Source organism: Macaca thibetana, chromosome Y, assembly GCF_024542745.1.
Source record: "Macaca thibetana thibetana isolate TM-01 chromosome Y, ASM2454274v1, whole genome shotgun sequence".
Classification (NCBI taxonomy): domain Eukaryota; kingdom Metazoa; phylum Chordata; class Mammalia; order Primates; family Cercopithecidae; genus Macaca; species Macaca thibetana.
The window spans coordinates 5,765,834-5,784,960 of NC_065599.1; positions in this window are offsets into that span (position 1 = coordinate 5,765,834).

A 19,127-nucleotide genomic window follows, 5' to 3' on the forward strand; every position below is an offset into this window, starting at 1 on the left:
CATTAATTGCAACACCTACCAAAACACTAATGACATTCTTCTTGGAAAAAGAAACAGATTTGTAAAATTTATATGGAACTACAAGAGACCCAGAATAGCCAAAGCTACCCTGAGCAAAAAGAACAAATTGGAAGAATTACGTTACCTGACTTAAAATTATAGTACATAGCTGTAGTAATCAAACAGCATGGCACTGATTTGCAAACAGATGCATAGACTAGTGGAACAGAATTTTAAAACTAGCAGCAAATCTATACAGCATATGTACATCCATACATTGGAGAAATGACAGTCTATTCTACTAATGCTTCTGGGAAAACTGGATTTTAACATGCAGAAGAATGAAACCCTCTCTCGCCGTATACAATAATTAAATCAAAATAGATTAAAGACTGTAAGACCTCAAACTATGAAGCTACTGAGAAAAAAAATTGGAGGAATCTCCAGGACACTTGCTGGGGTTTAAAAAATTTTCTGAATAATGCCCCACAGGTATAGGCAACCAAAACAAAAATGGACAAGTGGCATTACATCAAGTTATAAAGCTTCTGCACAGCAAAGAAAACAGTGTAGTGAAGAGACAACTCACAGAAAGAAAGAAAATATTTGTGACCTACCTATGTGACAAGGGATTAACAACCAGAATATGTAAGGAACCCAAACAAATCTGTAGAAAATATCTAATAATTGTATTTAAAAATTGACAAAATATTTAAATAAACATTCATCAAAGGAAGACATAAAAATGACAAGCAGGCATATGCAAATGTGCTCAACATCATTGATCTTCAGCTAAATGGAAATCAAAAGTATAATGAGATGTTATCTTGCTCCAGTTAAAATGGCTTATATCCAAAAGATAAGCAATAACAAATGTCAGAGAAGATGTGGAGAAAAGCAAACATGTCAATGCTGTTGAGGGTTATGTACATTCAGACAATCACTATGGATAACAGTCTGGAAATTCCTCAAAAAAAACTCAAGATTGAGTTACCATACTATCCAGCAATCACACTGCCAGGTATATGCTCCAAAGAATGTCAATCAGACTACTGGAGAGATGTCTACACTTGCATTTGTTGCAGTACTATTCACAATAGTCAAGATTTGGGAACAATCTAAAGGTCTATCAAGAGAGGAATGAATGAAGAAAATGTGGTACATATACACAATGGATTCCTATTCAGCCATAAAAAGAATGAGGTCCTGTCATTTACAATGATGTGAATGAAACTGCCAGTCAAATGAAATAAGTCAGGCAAAGAAAGGCAAATTTTGTATGCCCTCACTCATGTGTGGGAGCTAAAAATGAAAACAATTAAACTCTTGGAAATAATAGAAGTGTGGTTACCACAGACTGGGAAAGGCAGTGGAGGAATGGGGGAAGTAGGGATGGTTAATGGGTACCATTAAAAAATAGCTAGAAAGAATGAATAAGATCTAGTGTTTGATAGCACAGTGGGGTGACTATAGTCAATAATAACTTAGCTCGTACATGCAAAAATAACTAAAAGCTATAATTGAATGTTTTTTTTTAACACAAAGGCTAAGTTTTTGAAAGGATGCATATCACATTTGCCTTGATGTGATTATTAGGCCCTGCATGTCTGTATCAAAATATGTCATGTACCTGGTAAGTGTATATTCCTACTATGTACTCACAAAAATTACAAATGTAAAGAAAAAATACTTTATTATAATGGTCATTATTAAAAATAAAATTCTCCAAAAGTTTTGGTTTTGTGGACTATAATTAAGAACCACAATTATAACTGATAACATAGTCCAAGACATGAGAATTAGAAGAATCTCAAATAACTTTTGAACACATTATCTGTATTAATAATTAATATTATTAATAACATATTCATACAAATACCACTTTTTAAGAGGTTAAGAAGCAAAGAAGATGGCTGAATAGAAGCAGCTATTGTGTACCTTGAACTGAAATATTCAGGTACTCACATTGTGACTAATCAAGGAAACAACTTGATTCATGGAGAACAAAGAAAAGCAAGACAGGATGATGACACACTTGGGAGCAACTCGGGGCCAAAGGTACTTCCCCAATCCAGAGTAGCAATGAACAAACTCACACATCTGTCAAAGTTCTTTGCAACCTCAGGTCAGGGGATCCCCTTGAGCCCACTTTACCAGGTCGTTCACAGCTACATCGAGTCTTGGTAGAGTAGCCGCTCATGCAAACGTGGAGACCCAGGAGCCTTAGATACTCAGGCCCTCATGCCTTCCCAGCCAAAGTACCTCCAACTCTGGCACAGTGGGAGGTTAGACACTGATACATACTCCTAGCAAAGAGGCTGAATCCAGGGAGCTGAGCAGTGCCATGGCACCTCAAAGGAAAGTACACTCTGGCTTGGAATTCTAGACTGCCATCAGTAGCTGCATAAGAGGGAGCGCCCATCAAGAAGAGCAGGCCACTATCTTTACTTTTTGGGAAACTCAGCCAATCCAGCCTTCAGATTTTGGAGAGTTCAAGCCAACTGATGCTGGAAGGGATTGCCCAGTACAGCAGGGTTTCCATATGAAAACATGGCAAGACTGATTTTTAAAGTAGGTAGCCAATCTCATTCCTCCTCACTGGGTGGGACCTATAAATGGGGCCTCCAGCCACACCTACCAGTCTTCTCTAACTGACAGAGATTAGAAACTTCCCTGGGATGGAGCTCCTAGAGGGAGGGGCAGGCCACCATCTTTACTTTTGGGGTGACTCAGCCATTCCAACCTTCAGGCTTTGGAGAGTCAGACCAACCAGAGGCAGAAGGGATCCCCCAGCACAGCAAAACTACGCTACAAAAACTGCAAGACTGCTTTTTAATGTTGGCCCCCATTCCTGTTCCTTCTCATTGGTTGGGATCTCCCAACTGGCTCATTCAGTCACCTCCACTGGTGTTCTGCAGTTGATAAAAATGTGAAGCCTCCCTGGGACAGAGCTTCCAGAAGGAGGTGTGGCCTGCCTCATTGTTGGGGTGACTTAACCATATCAGCCATTAAGCATTAGAGTCCAAGTCAGCCATGAGCAGAAGTGGTACTCATTTTGTAGAGCAGCTCAGCATGGCTGCTCTACAAAAATATAGCCAGACTTCTTCTTTAAGTGGGTCTCAACTTTCATTTCTCCTCACTGGGCAGGACGTCCCAATTCAGGCCTCTAGTCATCCCTGCCAGTGTTCTTCACTGTAAAGACATTTGAAACTTCTCTGGGAACCAGCTCTCAGAGAGATGGGCTTTCTGCCATCTTTGTTGTTTGGGCAACTTAGTCATTCCAGCTTTTGTGCTTTGGAGAGTCCAAGTTTATCTGGGGTAGAAGTGATTTCTCAGCAAAGACAGCTGTTCTGTGAAAATGTGGCCAAGATGGTTTTTAAAGCAGGTCCCTAATTCCACGTTGCATTCAACATTTTCAAGTACCTTTATAGCAATGCCCCACTTCTCTGGCACTAGCCTCTCTTCTCCTCTCCAATGCAGATTTTCTCTTCTCCCATAGCATGACCATGATGGATGACTTGGGAAATTCCTTAAGATTTTACTTATAGTTGGGGAACCCTACTATTTACTCACACTCATACTTTTTAATTATGCCTGAAAGTCTCACTCCTTTACTAGGTAGAGATATTCTAGTTAGTATTCCAGCTAACCTATATGGGATATTCTAGCCGTCATCCTTATGGCTCCAGGACAGACTTTTTGTATGCCCTTAATAGAAACTGGTATTAACCCAGAGGTGCAAGTTGAGGGAAAATTGGCCAATCTGCAACTCCTATACTGGTCCAGATTTACCTTAAAGATCCCACTTTCTTCCATAACCAGAAGAAGTACCCCCTAAAGCCAAAGCTAGAAAAGAATTAGAAGCCATTATTAATCACTTTATAGCACAGGACTTTCACAAACCTTGCAACAGCCCTTCAACATTCCAATATTAAGGTTACAGAAACCTGTTAATAGAATGGAGGAGACTAGTTAAGGATCTCTATCTCATTAATGAAGCTGTAGTTCCAATCCATCTGGTCATTTCTAATTCTTATTCTTTGCTAACTCAAATACCTGAGGCAACTAAATAGTTCACTTGTGGGCCTAAAGAATGCCTTTTTTGCATACCATTGCACTTTGACTCCCAAAACTTAAGGATCTCTCCAACAAGGCTACCCAGTTGATTTGGGCAGTACTGCCTCAGGGATTCTGAGACAGCCCCCAGTTGTTTGGGCAAACATCATCAAATGACCTCTATGAATTTTCTCATCCTCAGGTAAAAGTTTTACCATATGTAAATGATACTCTCTTCTGTTCCCTACTGAGGGGGTTTCTCAAAAAGGCTCTGAGGCACTTCTTAACTTACTAGTAGGTAGAGGATATAAAATTTCCAAATCTAAAGCAAAGCTTTGTAAAACTTCAGTAAAGCACATATGTCTAGCCTTGTTAGAAGGGAAGGGAACATTAGAAGATGAGAAAAAATAAGCCTATTTCCTCCTTTCCCCTTCTCAAAACCCTCAAACAGCTAAGAGAATTTTGGTGTATTGAAAGGAGCCGGGCACATTCCTCAGCCCTGGGCTCAAAACAAACAAGCCCAGTACAAACACATCCCATCCTCCCATCCCACCACATATCGCCACATATCTCTCAAACTTCCTGAGCCCAGTACAAACACATCCCATCCTCCCATCCCACCACATATCGCCATATATCTCTCAAACTTCCTGAGCCCAGTACAAACACATCCCATCCTCCCATCCCACCACATATCGCCATATATCTCTCAAACTTCCTGAGCCCAGTACAAACACCACCTGGAAAGTCTCCGATAAGGAGACAGCTGTTCAAAGTTTTACTGAAAGCGCGGGAACCTAAAGAATTCCTTTGTTCCCCTGTAACTTTCGGGCTATAAAAAAAAGCAAGCACTCGCATTGTTCGGGGCCCTCTTGTATGCTGTGGAATGGAGGGACCAGGTTCGAACTTGTAGTAAAGATCCTTGCTGCTTGGCTTTGACTTTGGACTCTGGTGGTCTTCTTTGGGGAACAAATGGTCTGGGTATAACATCTGGGGGCCCGTCTGGGATTCCCCAAGCCCACCAGACCCCTGGTCAACCGGATCTGCTAGGATCGATCTACTGATAGGTGAGCTGGCTCGTCTCCGTTTGTCTGTCTGTGTCTGTTCTGAATCTGAATCTGTGACTCGCGAGGTCTGAAACTGGAGCTGGCACAGTCCTGGTGGAGGCGCTATAGGACGGCCAGCGGAGACCGGTGGGAGACGTCCCCTGGCTCTCCTCTGATCTAAATTGCAATCTGAACTGCCCCGAGCGCATTTGCAGTGTGGGCAGCAGCTGTCTCTGATCTGGGCTGCCCCAGCACGATCGCGACCCGAGCAACTAACTCTGACCCGAGCTTCCGGTGCGCGCCTGTGATCTGAACTGCCCCGAGCGCGTTTGCGGTTTGGGCAGCAGCTGTCTCTGATCTGGGCTGCCAAAACGCGCCTGAGACTAGATATCATTAATAAGTCAGATCAGATTTCCTTTACAGGGATTCTAACCCACATTCCTTTACAGGAAGAGACTACAAATTATTACAGGATGGGTAATACCCAGAGCACTCCTCTATCTCTCCTTACAAGTAATTTCAAAGAAGTTAGAGCAAGGGGCTATGATCTTGGTATAGAAATCAGGAAAGGAAAGCTAATTACTCTGTGTCGCTCCAAATGGCCTGCCTGTGATGTAGGGTGGCCACCTGAAGGGATGTTCCGACCTGCTGTCATCATTAGGGTAAAGTCCAAGATTTTCCTACCTGGGCATGTGGGCCACTTAGATCAAATCCCATATATCCTTATATGGTAGGACCTTGTTGAAAACCCGCCTCCTTGGCTGTCCCCTTTCCGAATAGCCCCTGAACCCTGTAAGGCACTGGTTGCTCGACCACTAAAATCCAAGCAACCAACTGCCCCCCCCCATCCTGTTCTACCTGATAGCGGGGACCCACTGTTCACAGAACCCCCTCCCTGCCCCTCCAGGCCCCAGGCCCTAGCCCCCCGGGCTGAGCCACAGGAGGGAGCAGGCCGACGGGAGGGGGCCGAGGCACCCGAACCCACCCCCCGGGCTGAGCCGGGAGGGAGCAGGCGGAGGGGAGGCGGCCGGCACACACGGCCCCCTGAAAGGGAAAGTAACTTTGAAGGGCCCGCGGGGCCGAGGCGAGGGCGCACTTCATGGGCTAGCCCTCCCCAGCCGCCTGACTCTACGGTGGCCTTACCCCTTCAGGAAATAGGACCCCCAGATGACACAGGAATCCCCAGGCGCCAGTACTGGCCATTCTCCACCAGTGATCTGTATAACTGAAAGACTCAGAGTGCTCGGTTTTCAGACAACCCTAAAGATTTACTGGCTTTACTGGATAGTGTCATGTTCACCCACCAGCCCACTTGGGATGATTGTCAGCAGCTCCTCCGAATCTTGTTCACCACGGAGGAGCGAGAGAGAATACAGGTAGAAGCTAGAAAGCTGGTCCCAGGGGATGATGGTCAACCGACTGCCAACCCCGACCTCATAAACGCGACCTTTCCTCTGACCAGGCTGGCGTAGGACTACAACACGGCAGAAGGTAGGGGACAGCTACACTTTTATTGCCAGACTCTAATGGTGGGTCTCCGGGCAGCTGCTGGCAAGCCCACTAATTTGGCTAAAGTATATTCTATTCTGCCGGGAAAGTCAGAGAGCCCAGCCACCTACTTAGAAAGATTAGTGGAAGCTTTTAGACAGTACACCCCCATAGATCCAGAGGCTCCAGGAAGTCAGGCAGCTGTTGTAATGTCTTTCGTAAATCAGGCAGCCCCAGATATTAAAAGGAAACTCCAGAAATTAGAAGACTTGGAGGGAAAGCGGATTCAGGACCTCCTTCAGATAGCCCAGCGGGTTTACAATAACAGAGATACTCCAGAAGAAAGGCAATTAAGGCCACTGAAAAAATGACCAAGGTCCTGGCAGCAGTGGTACAGAAAGAGCATCTACAGCCAGAGTACACCCAACCTAGGCGGCCCCCCAGGCATGATGCTCTGAGCAAAGACCAATGTGCCTACTGTAAGGAGGCTGGCCACTGGGTAAGAGACTGCCTCAAAAAGAAACAACGAGGGCAGGGACCCCCTAGGTCTACACCCGTACTAGTCACTCAAGATGAAGACTAGGGAAGATGGGGTTCGGACCCCCTCCCTGAACCTAGGGTAACTTTGCAAGTGGAGGGGTCCCCAGTCCAGTTCTTGGTCGATACGGGAGCACAGCACTCAGTCTTAGTTAAAACTAATGGGAAATTATCCTCCAAGTCCTCGTGGGTACAAGGGGCCACAGGAGTTAAGAAATACCCATGGACAACACAAAGAACAGTAAACCTCGGAGCCAAGAATGTAACCCATTCTTTCCTGGTCATCCCTGAGAGCCCCTGTCCCCTATTAGGGAGAGACCTGCTAACTAAAATGGGAGCACAGATCCATTTCCTCCCTGAGGGGCCAGTCGTGACCAACTCCCACAATCGGCCCATGTCCATCCTGACTATAACCCTAGAAGATGAGTACCGGCTCCACCAGGAGCCAGCAGCCCCTGACCAGGACATAGCAACCTGGCTCCAGCAATATCCAGAAGCTTGGGCGGAAACGGGGGCTTAGGGCTAGCAAAACACCGTCCTGCCTTGTTTGTTGAACTTAAGCCTGGGACAGACCCTGTGCGGGTACGCCAATACCCGATGCCCCTAGAGGCCAAGAAAGGAATTGCCCCGCATATCCGCCGGCTCCTTGAACAAGGGGTCCTTCGCCCATGTCACTCGCCCTGGAATACTCCATTGTTGCCGGTACGAAAACCTAATAGTAGAGAATACAGACCTGTACAAGACTTAAGAGAAATCAATAAGAGGGTTGTAGACATACATCCAACTGTGCCTAACCCGTATACCCTCCTGAGTACCTTAAACCCTAAACATCAATGGTACACTGTTTTAGATTTGAAAGATGCTTTCTTCAGTTTGCCTTTAGCCCCTCAGAGCCAAAAGCTCTTCACCTTCGAGTGGAATGACCCTGATAGGGTCATAAGTGGCCAACTGACATGGACCAGGCTGCCACAGGGATTCAAAAACTCTCCTACCCTGTTCGATGAGGCCCTCTATGAAGACCTGGGTGAGTACCGACGTAAACACCCTGAAATAACTTTACTACAGTATGTTGATGACCTCCTAATTGCTGCTGAGACCCAAGAAGCTTGCATCCAAGGGACCAAGGGTCTCTTACAAGCTCTGGGAAATCTAGGCTACTGAGCCTCGGCGAAGAAAGCTCAAATCAGTAAGCCAGAGGTAACATATCTAGGGTACCTGCTTAAAGAAGGGCAGCGCTGGTTAACAGACGCCCGGAAACAAACTGTTCTGCAGATCCCCAGGCCACAGTCCACCCGACAAGTGAGGGAATTCCTGGGGTCGGCGGGATTTTGCAGACAATGGATACCTGGGTTCGCAGAACTGGCTAAACCCTTGTATCAGGCAACCCGGGGGCAGCAGCCATTTAATTGGACAGATGAAGCCAAGTCAGCTTTCCAACAGATTAAAACCACCCTACTCTCTGCGCCTGCACTGGGACTACCTGATGTTACCAAGCCCTTCCACTTATACGTGGACGAGAATAAGGGTGTCGCCAAGGCGGTAATAACTCAGAACTTAGGCCCCTGGCGGAGGCCAGTTGCCTACCTGTCAAAGAAGTTAGACCCAGTGGCGGCCGGGTGGCCCCCTTGTCTCCGAATGATTGCGGCCACGGCTCTGATGGTGCAAGATGCTGATAAACTTGTCATGGGACAAGAATTGCAGGTCGTTACTCCACATGCCATCGAAGGTGTACTCAAACAGCCACCTAATCGATGGATGAGTAACGCCCAGCTCACCCACTACCAAGGACTACTACTAAATCCTCTCAGGATAACTTTCCTGCCCCCAACGACCTTAAACCCTGCCTCACTGCTGCCCAACCCGGACCTGGACGCCCCACTCCATGACTGCACCGAGATACTAGCTCAGGTGCACGGAGTTTGAGAAGACCTGCAGGACTGCCCACTTCCTGACGCCGACTTCGTCTGGTTCACTGATGGGAGCAGCTTCATGCATCAAGGCCAGAGGTACGCTGGAGCGGCAGTGACTTCAGAGACTGAGGTAATCTGGGCGGAACCCCTGCCCCCGGGGACATCGGCCCAGAAGGCCGAACTGATAGTGCTCACCCAAGCTCTTACCTTAGGGGCGGGGAAGAAGCTGACAGTATATACGGACAGCTGATATGCTTTTGCAACGGCGCATATACATGGGGCCATTTACAGGGAGCGAGGGTTACTGACGGCTGAAGGAAAAGAGATAAAAAACAAGCAAGAGATCCTAGCCCTGCTAACAGCCCTATGGAGGCCAGAAAAGTTAGCCATTGTGCATTGCCCAGGGCATCAGAAACCAACTACTCCAAATGCTCAAGGCAACTTTCTGGCAGACCAAACTGCAAGGAATGTGGCGAAGGCTCCCAGCCAACTCCTTGCACTCCAGCTCCCTGACCTGGGCCCCCAGGACTTGCCATATTTCCCTGAATATTCAGAACAAGATCTCCAGTGGATTGACAAACTTCCCCTGAAACAAATCCAGAATGGGTGGTGGACTGATACTAATGACCAAACCATCCTACCAGAAAAATTAGGACAACAGGTGTTAGAACACATCCACCGAACCACCCACCTGGGTGCCCGGCGGATGATAGACCTGATCAGACGCTCCAAGCTCAAAATCAGACATATAGCTGAGATGGTCAGCAGTATCGTGACAAGTTGCAAAGTCTGCCAGCTTAACAACGCATACCCCCAATCTCAAGCTGCAACAGGAACAAAGCTCAGGGGAACCAGGCCCGGTATCTACTGGGAAGTAGATTTTACTGAAATAAAGCCAGGAAAGTACGGGTACCGGTACTTACTTGTCTTTGTAGATACTTTTTCAGGGTGGACTGAAGCATTCCCAACCAAAAGAGAAACTGCTCAGGTCATAGCAAAGAAAATTCTGGAAGATATCCTTCCCAGTTATGGCTTCCCCATCCAGATAGGGTCAGATAATGGGCCCGCTTTCGTCGCTAAGGTAAGTCAGGATTTGGCTTCCATCCTTGGGGCAAATTGGAAACTACATTGCGCTTACAGGCCCCAGAGTTCAGGACAGGTAGAAAGGATGAATTGGACTTTAAAAGAGACCTTAACTAAATTGACTATGGAGACTGGCGCTAATTGGGTGGTCCTTCTCCCCTACACTCTGTTCCGGGCCCGTAATGCCCCTTACAGACTGGGCCTTACCCCTTATGAAATCGTGTATGGCAGACCTCCACCCCTGGTTCCTAGCTTAAAAGATGATCTGCTTAAGTCTGAAACAGAAAATGTCTCTGAATTCTTATTTTCCCCACAAGCCTTACAGAAAATTCACCAAGAAATCTGGCCCAAGCTGAAGGAGCTATATGAGACCAGTCCCCCACGGACACCCCATCCGTACCAGCTGGGAGACTGGGTCCTGGTTAAGCGACACCGACAAGAGACCCTAGAGCCCAGGCGGAAAGGACCACTCCAAGTACTCCTGACCACACCCACCGCCCTGAAGGTAGAAGGCATTGCGTCGTGGATCCACTACACCCACGTCAAGCCAGTGGACCCAACCTCTGACCTTCTGGGGCCAATCACGACGGCGGCTGAAGCACCGGCCATGTGGACTGTGGACAGAGCTAAGAACAACCCCTTAAAACTCACCCTGTGCCGACAGCATAGCTCATTGCAAACATGCAGTTAGGTAGTCTGACTCTAACGTTAGTCGCCCTAGTGGCCGCTGGGGAAAACATAAAGCCAGCTCCTAATCCCTTTGTCTGGAGATTCTGGATTTATGAAAACCAAACCCACCCTGGGCAACCTCATAAGCCCGGGAAATTAGTGGCCAGTGCAGATTGCCCCTCCTCAGGGTGCAATAGCCCAATTTTACTAAATTTTACCGACTTCCCAATAGCCAAAACAGTGGCACCAATGATATGCTTCGAGTATGATCAGACTAAATACAATTGTAAGCACTATTGGTGGCACCAAAGTGCCGGCTGCCCTTATAACTATTGTAACATCCATAAATTCCAATGGTGGGGCGGGAAAGAACCGATAGATCCCAGATGGTCCTTCCATCGTAGATGAGATGGAGATTTTTCATATGCATGGATAGTTAGAGACCCCTGGAACTCCTGCTGGACCACGCCTCAACACGGGGCTGTATACTACTCCTCCGCCTCCACATGGCCTAGCAGTCACCTCTATCTGTGGCGGGGTCTAGTGCAGGTACGGCCTCTGTTCCATGGAAATATCCAGCGACAAGAAAACCGCCTGACACAAGATTTACATCCTTTTTCCTGGTTAAAATTATTGCAAGAAGGATTAGAACTTGCTAACCTTACAGGACTTCACAGCCTGTCTGGCTGCTTTCTGTGTGCCACTCTAGGGCGTCCACCACTAACCGCTGTCCCCCTGCCATGGAGATCCTCTACCTCTGCCCAAGCTAACAACCACCAAAACCTCTCATATGCCCCTATCCCTAACGTGCCACTATACCTAAACCCCAGTCAAGAAAAGTTTCCCTACTGTTTCTCAGGAACTAATTCCAGCCTCTGCAGCATCACTGCAACACCCCCTAATATCACCTTAAGGGCTCCGTCAGGCATATTCTTCTGCTGTAATGGAACATTATCTAAAAACCTATCAAGCCCCTCTGTTACCAACCTACTGTGTCTTCCTGTCACATTAGTTCCCCGGTTGACTCTACTTACTGCCGGCGAGTTCCTAGGGTATACCGGTAACTGGACTAGTGCTGTTATTCACCCAGTCCCTAGACCGAGACCTGCACGAGCCATATTTCTCCCCCTCATTGCAGATATCTCCCTCATAGCATCCTTCATGGCGGCCGGACTGGCGGGGGGAGCCCTAGGTCACACCCTCATAGAAAGTAACAAGCTGTACCAACAATTTGCCATTGCTATGGAGGAGTCAGCTGAGTCCCTTGCCTCCCTCCAGCGGCAGCTCACGTCCCTAGCACAGGTAACCTTGCAGAACCACAGGGCCTTAGACCTACTCACTGCTGAAAAAGGGGGTACTTGTATGTTTCTAAAGGAAGACTGTTGTTTCTACATAAATGAATCAGGACTTGTGGAGGACCGGGTCCAACAGTTACGCAAGTTAAGCACAGAAGTAAGAACACGGCAGTTTGCTTCAGCTGCAGACCAATGGTGGAACTCATCTATGTTTTCTCTGTTAGCCCCCTTCCTTGGACCCCTGCTGAGTCTACTATTTCTGCTTACCGTAGGACCTTGTGTTGTTAACAGAATTTTGCGGTTCATTAGAGAAAGGTTTGACACTGTACAACTCATGGTCCTCAGAACCCAATACCAACCTGTAAACGCTGAAACAGAATCAGACTTATAAGACCCAAGATTGGCTCTAGAGATACCTGAAAAGAAGGGGGGAATGAAAGGAGCCGGGCACATTCCTCAGCCCTGGGCTCAAAACAAACAAGCCCAGTACAAACACATCCCATCCTCCCATCCCACCACATATCGCCACATATCTCTCAAACTTCCTGAGCCCAGTACAAACACATCCCATCCTCCCATCCCACCACATATCGCCATATATCTCTCAAACTTCCTGAGCCCAGTACAAACACATCCCATCCTCCCATCCCACCACATATCGCCATATATCTCTCAAACTTCCTGAGCCCAGTACAAACACCACCTGGAAAGTCTCCGATAAGGAGACAGCTGTTCAAAGTTTTACTGAAAGCGCGGGAACCTAAAGAATTCCTTTGTTCCCCTGTAACTTTCGGGCTATAAAAAAAAGCAAGCACTCGCATTGTTCGGGGCCCTCTTGTATGCTGTGGAATGGAGGGACCAGGTTCGAACTTGTAGTAAAGATCCTTGCTGCTTGGCTTTGATTTTGGACTCTGGTGGTCTTCTTTGGGGAACAAACAGCCTGGGTATAACAGTATTACAGTTTTGCAGATTGTGGATTCCTGGGCACAGTGAAATAGTTCATCATTTTTATCACCTTATAAATTAAAAGATAAAACTCATCTCTTCACATGGGAACCTGAGCCTCAGACGGTCTTTAATCAGCTAAAGCAAGCCTTACTTAAAAGACCTGCCCCTGGTTTTCCCATAGAAAAGGCATTAAATCTTTGTCTCTGAAAGAAAGGGAAGAACCCTGGAAGTTTTAACTTAGGCCCAAGATTCAGCCCAACAATCAGTCAATTACCTAAAGAAGAACTTTATTTGGTGGCTACAGGATAGCCAGCTTGCCTCCAAGCAGTTGCAGTGGTGGCTTTACTGGTGCCAGAAGCCACTAAGTTAACCATGGGGAATAACTTGACTGTTTACACCGCCCATAATGTAGCAGGACTGTTATCCTCTAATGGAAGTATTTGGCTAACAGATAATCACCTCCACAATATCAAGCATTGCTGATGGAGGAATCTGCAGTTTACTAAAAGACATGTCCTTGCCTGAACCCAGTCACTTTCCTCTAAGAGGAAACTTAAACATGAATTTTAACAAATTGTGGTGCAAACCTATACAGCCAGAGAAGACCTCAAGAAAACTAACCTAGGAAACCAAGACTGGATTCTCTTTACAAATGAACTCTTTAGTAAAAGAAGAAACTCATAGGGTAGGTTATACAATAATCACTTTGGATGACATCATTAAAAACACACCTCTCTCACCAGATGCAAATGTTCAATTAGCTGTAATAATCACCCTTACAAGGGCTCTTGACCTAAGCAAAGGAAAGGCAGTTAACATACATGCTGATTCTACATTTGCTTTCCTGGTTCTTCATAATCATGCTGTTATTTGGAAAGAAAGACGTTTCCTGACTGCTAAGAGGTCTCCCATTAAATATCACCAGGAAATAGATTGTTGTCTTAGTTTTCCTTCCATAGGACGTGGCAGTAATACATTGCTAAGGACACCAGAAAAGAATGGATGAAATAGTTGAAGGGATATAGGTTAGCAGACCAAACAGCTAAGTCATTAATAAGATGACCCCAAAGTTCCAGTGCATTTGAGGTCCCTCTAATTTGGGAGGTCTCTATAGGGGAAATAAAGCCTCAGTATTCCTCAGTAGAGATAGATCGGGCTGCGTGTTGAGGATACACTTTTCAACTCTTGGGATTGTTACAATCAGAGAATGGCAAATTTTACTTGTCAGCCTCTAGTCAGTGGAGAGTTATAAAATCTTTCACCAATCTTTTCACTTAGAAAAGGATAAAACTAACCAACTAGTCGGAAATTGTTTTTGGGTAACAATTTACCAAAAACAAATGAGTTGTTAATGCTTGTGAGATGTGCCTCAAAAACAATCCCCTCAACATACGGCTTTTCCCCACCCAAGTCAAAAAATGGGAAGTTTCCCAGGGGAGGACTGGCAAATTAGTTTTACCCATATGCCAAAGAGAAAAAAGATTTAGTACATCCTGGTGTGGGGGGTGGATACCTTCACTAATTGAATAGAGGAATCTGCATGTTGAATAGAAAAGGCCTCTAAAGTGATGAAAGCATGAGTCAATGAAACAATTCCTCACTTTGAACTCCCTAAATACCTTCCAAGTGACAATGGCCTTTTGTTTAAGGTGGCTGTTACCCAGAAGGTCTCAAAAGCGCTGGACATACAATACCATCTTATTGTGCTTGGAGACCACAATCTTCAGGGAAGGTGGAGAAAACAAATGATATCATTAAAAAGCACTTCAAGAAATTGTCTCAAGAAGCAGTCCACTAGACTACTCTCCTCTTTACAGCCTTAGTGGGGGTGAGGAAGATCCCTTTAAATTTGAGGTTAAGCCCTTTTGAAATGGTATATGAATGGCCTTTCCTTAGTCATGATTTTATATTAGATTGGGAAACTTCTGAATTGGTTAAACATGTAACTTCCCTGGACCACTTCCAGCAGGAATTAAAACAGCTGTTAAAATCCAACCCCAATAACTAGGATCACCTCCATTTAATCCAGGAGACTTGGAACTGGTGAAGGCTCTTCCCTTTCTTTCTCCGTCTCGAAGTCACAAGTGTTAGAGACCTTATACCATCCTTCTCTCCAACCCCTTGGCAGTGAAAATTGCAGGACTCCACTCTTGAATTCATCACACTCATGTTAAGGCCTGAAATGGAGTAGGATGAACACCTGACAGCTCAGAGGAGCTTCCCAGATATCAGTATGAAGATTCAGGGGGTTTCAAACTGAAAATTACAGAAGGTAAGTAAGTGAATGAGAACTATCTGTTCAGCTGTACCCCATGCTTATCTTACTAAATACTTTCAGTAACATTTTAAATGAAACTTGATTATACCATTCTTGTAGGAATTTTGGTATTTTGCACTTTACAGTAGGACTACATTTTGTGGCACCTTCTGAGTAAAACATCAGGCAAAGCGTCTCAACTTTCATAATTTTTTGCTTAGTTATTATTCTTATAGCAGGCATAGTAGTCACAGATAAAAAATAAACATGATGATTTTGTTACTATCAAGTTTACTAACATTCACTGTTAAATGTAGCAATGTCTCATATCATTTGTCCCTTACAAATTAGCCATTGCCTTGATGGACAGCTGGGTTTTCCCTAAATAATTTGTTCAGTTTAATAACACCCAAGGGCACTTTGATGACACAGAACTCACTAATTTAGTGTTCCCTTTGCTCGTTTTACTTTTAACCATTGAGGATTTAATAGGTAAAAATGAAACATGGTATGGGAGCATTTTTAACGTCACCCAGAGAAACACACTCCTTGAGGGTAAAACTCACATCCTTAAACTAGGTAAGGTTAATGAAACGATTCCAAATGCTTTAATCTGCTTTAAAAGCAGAGGAAAAGGACTATACTTGGGAAACCTTAAATATTACAACACTATGCTCATAATTGGCAAAGGCACTGAAATCGGGAGACTAAAACTGAACAAGATTAACATCAAACATTGGGAAAGATGATGGAAAAAATTTAACAATCCAACCAGACCTCCTGGGTGGAATTCCCAATGGGAATGGCTACCCCTGGGCAAAAATGTTGCCCTTTGAGAACTTTACTATCAGGTAATAAATAACACATCGTGCTTTCCAAATATGCCCACACATGGAACTCCAGGTCCCTGTATAATGTTTAATAATGGCAGCTCTCCGCAAATTCAAATTTGTAGACAAACAGGGGATTTCTGGACCAATAGCCCCTTTAAGGAGGGTTGTCTAAGATATCTACCAGGACCCACTGTGTCCCTAGTTTTTGAAACTCTACTTGTCAAAAACACTGTTCCTATCCAGCATGTAAAGTTCTAAATGGTACTGAGGATGACTACAATAAGTGTGAATGTCATTATCCTAAAGATATTCCCATTAGATGTAGGGAAGGCAATTTTATAAGACCTGGACTAAATCTAGCTGGAACTCTTACAAACTACAACTTAGAACCACCCCTTCAGGAGATGGGGCCTTACTTTCTTCATGGTTCCTGGCTACACTTAATATTCCACAGGCACTGGAGAGAAACTTCCATTATAGTAGCAGTGGACCTAATCTGCTATTTTAAAACCCCACTGAGATGGTGACATCATCAAGTGATATCCCTAATTTGCCCTTTTTTGAAAAGTATATTCTCATGCACATAAAAGTGGGAGATTATGTAAATGTATGTGATTATATGGAAATGTAACTAGAATGAGAATAGAGAGTACATGCACAAGACAATCCTATATTAGAAAAACCAGGAATAGGACATGCAGTAGTCAGAGGCCTATTTTGGCTTGGCGGTATTCCCCTTCTTGAAAGACTGGTGTTTAATATTTCCATCATAATGCAACAAGGGTAGAAGGCACCTGGGGCAATGATAGAAGCACAACAGCAGTCCATAAACTCTCTAGCCTTAGTGATAATGCAAAATAGACATACTCTCAATGTCCTTATGGCTGAAGAAGGTGGTGTCTGTACACTCTTAAATGAGACATGCTGTCTCTGGATCAACAATTCCAGTCAGGTAGATGAGAATCTATAAGTGCTTAAAAACCAAATTAGAATCGTTGACAAATTAAGGGAAAATGCAAATTCTGGTCCCAGTTAGCTGCAGTGTCTTTTCTTTTCTTTTCTTTTCTTTTTCTTTTTTTTTTTAAATACAGAATCTCACTCTGTCACCCAGGATGGAATACAGTGACATGACCTTGGCTCACTGCAACTTTCACCTCCTGGGTTCAAGCAATTCTTGTGCTTCAGACTCAAAAGTAGCTGGGACTACAGGTGCATGCCACTATCCCTGTCTAATTTATATTTATAAATATTATCAAATTATATAATATATAAATGTAAAAATAAATGTATCATTATATATTATAAAATACATATTTATATATACACATACATACACACACACATTTAGTAGAGACAGGATTTCACTGGCCAGTGGACAGGCTGGTCTCAGGTTCTTGGCCTCAAGTGGTTGGTCTACTTCAGTCTCCCAAAGTGGTGGGATTGGAGGCGTGAGCCACAACACTTGGCCCTACAATTCTATTTCTTTACAAATTGGCCTTGTTTGAGCCTGGTTAGCTCCCCTAATAAGACAGTGTCTCCTTTTATGTCTTGTATTAATGTTTGGGGCTTGATTATTTAATGCTTTAACCCAAATTGTTTTCTCTCAACTACAGGTTATCCACCTCCAAATATTAATCCACACATTCTCCAAAACAGCCAGCATTCCATTGCACACATTCTCCAAGACAGTCCACAGACTAAGAACATTGCTTCACCAATTCCAGCTCACAAAAAACCTAGAATTATCCTTATAGTGGGCATTCCATTCAGTTCTCTCTCTCTGCTAGCAGAGTGCTTTCCTATTTTGCTTATTAAACTTTCACTCCAAGATTATCCTTGTCCATGTTCCTTAATCTTTTTGAAAGTAAAACAAAGAACTCTGGGTATTATCTCAAACAACAGAAAAGTTACTTTTTGGTGCCTTGGTGAAATTACAACAAAAGGGAACCCATGGGTAAAAAAATGTAGCCAAAAAGGACAAGAGATGGTAAGGCTCATGCATCAAAACTTAAATTTCATACCATGTTAGCAGGGGATTTAATATTGTTTGTTGAGTCGTTATGGCCTCTGTGATTTCATTGGCAAGAATTTTTTTAGAATGAGGAAAATGTCATCAATTATATGTTTGTGGGATGTGAAACTCTATAACTCAAAACTGGCCCTTATAATTTTGCAAGCCAACATCTTCTATGATATTTCCCGGGCCTAGAGGGAGAGTGCTTGCAGGTATAAAACTTTAATAACAGTGTGCAAAAATGGAAAACAGATTCCGCCTAGTGGGATTCTAATTGAAAGAGATTTGCAGGCTTGTTAAATCATTTCTAATCTTTGGAATGTCATGATTCTGATTTTCTTAGAAGAAAAAGTAAAAGTACTTTGCAGAAGTAAAACAATAAATGACAAATAATAATCATTTTAATAGTAGAAACATAATGTACAATCAAAAGACAATGTGTGTGTTAGAATAGAAAGAAATGAACTTATTTTATTATAGAACTAAATAAAAACATCATAAAGTAAATTACAACACAGTTGTCTTATGAAGACTTGTAGTCAGGAAATAATTCAGGATTTAGTCTGAAATTTAGGAAAACAATAAAGACTAAAAAACAGTTGTCAGAGCTGGAATCTAATAATAGTTTATTATAGTTCTCTTTTTAAACATAATTTTTTTTTCTCCAGTTCCCTGTGTAAAATAAGTTTTAGCCTTATTAAATTTGGCCTGATTATTTGTGTAAAGTATTGTATAAAGTGTAGCAAAAACAGTAATTGGTCATATAGGTTCTTTAAAAGCTAGCTTTGCTGGAATTTTATCTAAAAATATGTATTCTACTTAAAGTCTTGTTAAAATAATTAGGTCCCCAATGTGTTTGGTTACCAAAAAAAAAAAAAAAAAAAAAAATCATATTTCATTGAACTTGTACAAATGACTACATTGCCCTAATGTAACAAGATTCATGAATAGTTTCTAAATTCTAAAGATATCAGGTAGAAAGAAAGGTAAA